Source organism: Ambystoma mexicanum, chromosome 9 (genome assembly GCF_040938575.1).
Source record: "Ambystoma mexicanum isolate Mex_15411 chromosome 9, UKY_AmexF1_1, whole genome shotgun sequence".
NCBI classification, from domain to species: Eukaryota; Metazoa; Chordata; class Amphibia; order Caudata; family Ambystomatidae; genus Ambystoma; species Ambystoma mexicanum.
This window is the reverse complement of record NC_090931.1, coordinates 1,507,771,565-1,507,776,323: the sequence shown is the minus strand read 5'-3', so window position 1 is coordinate 1,507,776,323 and position 4,759 is coordinate 1,507,771,565.

The window sequence follows — 4,759 nt, the reverse complement described above, 5'->3', positions numbered from 1 at the left end:
TACAACCTCAAACCCGACTAACTAAATCTCCAAAACCTATCCTAGTTGATGGAGAACTCGAGTTTGAAGTCAAAAGCATCCTGGATTCCAAGATCTCCAAATCTAAACTATTTTACCTGATTGACTGGAAAGGCTACGGCCCCCAAGAAAGGTCCCGGGAACCTGCAGAATATGTCCACGCGCCTCGTCTAATCAAAAGATTTCATCAAACATTTCCTAACAAGCCCAAACCCCCGGAGAAGCCCGGTTTGGGAGGGGCCTTGAGGGGGGGGTGCTGTCATGATCTCTGCTTCCAAAAGGTCAGGACTTACCCAACTCCCTTGGAAGCAGACCCAAAACCCCTTTTCCGAGTGCCTGCCGGTCCCAATTGGGACCTTTTGGACACTGTCCTGGCGCCAGTGGCACCAGGCTCATAAATATGCCCAGTCCCAGCGCTGGAAGCGCCGGGCTCATAATGCTTGGGTGGACTTACCTGCAGCAGACCATGTTGCTTACTTACCTGCCAGTTGAGCCCCTGATCCTCTTCTGTTTGGGACTACTTTTTCTGTTGGGTGGGGCAGGAGCCACTCCCTAGGTTCAGAACACTGGAACTCTTCTGGAAAGCAGGAACTCTTTCTTATCTAGGCGAGGCTGTGGAAGGAGACACCTAAGCACTACAGGAGGCTATTTAAACCACACCCGATGGATGAATCTTGCTTTGCGTTATTCTGCATTCTCTGCAGCAGAACGCTCATCGTGTCTTCTGCTTCTGATCCTGGGCCTAAGGGAACAAAGGCTTACCATCCTGGAATCCAGTCTTCAGCAGCACCTATAAAGACAAAGAAAGATCAGGTTAGCACTACGGTCTTCAGTGGCAGCGCATCTCTTACCTGGTCCATCGACTGTCACCAACGCCTCGCGCTGCATTCCGGCATCAGAAAGACAAAGGCTTACCTACTCTTCGCACGCTCCGGAGGTCTTCGCACTGCATTCCGGCATCTGAAAGACAAAGGCTTACCAGCTCTTCGCACGCTCCGGAGGCTTTCGGCGCTGCATCCCGCATCTGAAAGACAAAAGAAGGTGCGTTTAAAGACATTGGGCAACTTTACTACTCACGTGCCATCACTCCTTCCAACGACAAAACCAGTGGGTATTCCAGCACCCTTCAGCTTCTCTAAAGCTCCGAACTTGTACCTGCAAGATAAAAGGGACAGTTAGTGCGCATCGTGAAGCAGGCAACAAGCGCTTACTTACGTGCTTCCAGGCGCTTCTATTCCTCACGCGGGTTCGATCCTCAACTCTCTCCAGCCCGCCATCCACCATCGCCGGAACCCTGCAAAACAAGAGATATCATTACAAAAGACTTTTAAGACATTTGAAGTGCCCAGAACCTACCGTTCGTGCAGTAAACGACGGACAGCAGTCCTCTGAGGTCAAGAGGCCTGCACCCTTATCCAGTGAAGAAACTGGTTACGGCACCCTGCCCCGAGGCAGATGGAGAGCTCGGCGTTCACTTACCTAAGGTGAGGGCGTTAACCTTTGGGGTTCTACAGGAGAAGAGAAAGGGAAGAGGAGAGAGGCACCCAATAACCCCAGTTCATTAATCCCATATTTTCTATCTGCAGACATCTTACTCTTCGAGTCAGACACACAGTGCACAGAGGTCCAGCCCAAAGAGCCAACCGTGTGTTACATATCACCTTTGAAGATACGGCATTCACCCAGTCAAGACCGGCGCCTCTGCGGGAATCAGGTGAGCGTTACAGTTTCTGCGACACTCCACTTTTTGTTTGAAAATTATGTTTACTGTTGAAAAGTTTCCTATATCTTTGGTATCCACAATTACATTCTTTGATGTCAATGATTTCTTTTGAATTCACACATAATTTTACCTTATTTTAATTTCTTTAGAAAACATCCGTTTTGCAGGTTTCCATTCATTGTGTTTTTTCACTGCTTTCAAATGTATGTGATGTATTTCTAAAAGGGAAATATGGAAAATGCCTTACTTTTACTTTTTGAAATGACCTTCTCTGTCCAAAATATCTACCAATTAATTTTCCTTATTGCACAGTCTTATATTCTAAGACACACGTGGCCCTCTGTCTTACCGTTATTAAATTGATTTCCGTGATCTCCGTGCTTCTCGTGTGCCTGGTCTGCCTTCTTGTTCTGCCTTCCTTGTTCGTACTCGCTCCTATGTTGGTTTCGTTTTGTTAGCGTTGTTGCTTGTCACGTGATTGTTAAAATTGCGATCACGTGACACTCGTCATATTGCGGTCGCCATTTTGGTTTGGGCTAATTATTATCTTCATTGTTTTCCGCAGTCTTTATCCTTTGCTATTTATATTATTCATTCTTTGTACAAACTTGTATTATGATAGTCGTATATTCTAGATGTTAAATGACATCTTGTGGTAACTATTTTGAAAAAATGACGATCACGTGACACTCGTTGATTGCGATTGCCATTTTGGTATGGGCTATTTTCTTTTTAACATTTACGCTCTTTAATTTTACCATATTTATATCATGAGCACAGCATTTCCCAAGTTTCCATGTATATATTATTATTTTCGTTATATTTGTCTTTTACAGGCAATGTGGATGCTTGTTTATGTTCCATTGTGTCCCTTTTGCTTGCCAGACTTGTGAATGTATATAAAACCAATCGGTGCAATGCCCAATGGTTAAGTTACTTCATTGTTGTTCTCTCACAGAAAATGATGCATTTCTTGGTCTTTATTTAGACCAGTGTAACAAGTGTCAAGGATGCAAATCCAAAGTGCCTCTCTTTGTCTTAGTATTTTTTCTGCATTGCCGCCTCTCGGTGGGGTGACAATTCTTTCAATGCCGAAATATTTCAGTTTTCCAATGTCCTTGGATGTATGATACTTCTTGAAGTGATAAGCTAATGGTGTTTCTGGTATGTCATTTCTGATGGATCTGATATGTTCACTAATTCTGATTCTAAGCATTCGTTTAGTGCTTCCAACATATAATTTTGCACAGATGCATTGTATTGCATATATTACCATTGTACTGTTGCAATTAATGAATTGTTGTATTTTCTTTATTTGTCCATTGGGCAGTAGGATTTCTGTTCTCTTGTTGTCTGAGAATTGACATTGGTTGCAGGATCCACATTTATAATGTCCTGTCATTGGGTTTTGAAGCCACCTTTGTGATGGAATGAAATGAGATGGACTAAGTATATTCTTAAGATTTTTTGCTTTTCGATAGGTAATACATGGTTGTGTGCTCAGTAATGATTCCAAATCTTGATCTGTTTTCAATATATTCCAATTTCTTTTTAGAATGTTGTTCAAAATTTTGTTCTGACTGTTATACGTTGTGATAAATCTTATGGAATCTTCTGTTTGTGTTTTCTTGGGATTATATTTGAGAAGATCTGTTCTTGTTTTGAGATTGGTTTTCTGATAGCTATTAATGAGATGCTTATATTTATAACCTCTGTTCTCAAACTTTCTGATACTCTCTCTTACATGTTTTTCAAAATCTTGTGTCCTTGTGCAGTTGCGTTTGATCCTTAACATTTCTCCGTAAGGTATATTTTTAGTTATATGGTTGGGATGATTGCTAGTAGCATGTAAAATGCTATTAACTGCTGTTTCCTTTATAAAAAGAGTTGTCTGGATTTTATTATTTTCTATGACAAGATTCAAGTCCAGAAAGTTGATGTTACTTTTGCTGTATTGGATAGTAGTTTCAAATTGTAGTTGTTGTTGTTAAGAAATTCATGATATTGTTTGAGTTCATTTTCTGTACCATTCCAGATCATAATGATGTCGTCAATATATCTGCCCCAATATGTTACTTGATTTGTTATGTTGAAAACATGCGCTCCGAACTGCGCTCCGAACTGCTGGAGAAACGTGCTTGGTGGAGGAGGGTCCACGTCGTGGCTTGCTGATCTGACCACTGGGGAGTTGCCGGGCTGCTCTGCCTTCGCTCTGCTCAGAGGGCAGAACCGCCCACACGAGGGGGGCCTCCCCAAGGGGGGCATACCCTTGACATGGTCCCAAGGCGGGTGGAAGCAAATTGCTTGAAACAACAGCTGAGCCGAGGCCAATTCTGGCCAAGCAGTCCAACCCTAGGTGGACCAAGGGTGCCAAATCGATCCCATGGAGTGCTTGGAAGAGCACCCCCCAGCAGGCCAGTGTCTGCTGGGTCACGGGTCGGGCAGATTGAATAGGATCGCAGACATGTCCTTCTCACCCTGTCTGTAGTAAAAAGGAGGAAGGTGACTAAGCTTTCTTGTAATCTGTGTACCCAGAGTGACAGAGTGGGACCTCTCAGCAAAAGCGTTGGGCTCTTTATAGACCCAACTGGAGAAAAATGTCAAACTGATGCCCATCAGGACTTCCAGAGCAAACCGGCCATCTGGTCCTTGCAGCCATCCCTATGGCCAATGACCAGCTTTTCCCTGTGGGGAGTGATGGGAACCCCATTGGGGCTCCCGGAACCACCACTGGGATCGGGGGGCTTTCAAAACCAGGCACAAGACAGGCGTTCAAGGCCGGGAGCAGCAGCCCCGACCCTTTCCCTGGAGCTCTGGCCGGGCCCCCCTGAGAGCTTTTCCCACCACATTTTAGCCTTTCCCTCCAGGACTCACCCACAAACACTGTGTAACTCAGGGCTGGCCACTGCAAATTCATTTACCCCCACGCGGAGAAAAGGGACCAGCTCAGGGTGCTCGTTGACATACACCTCATCTTGGACCTGACCACACATGGTTGATACTTGCCCGAGGACCGGG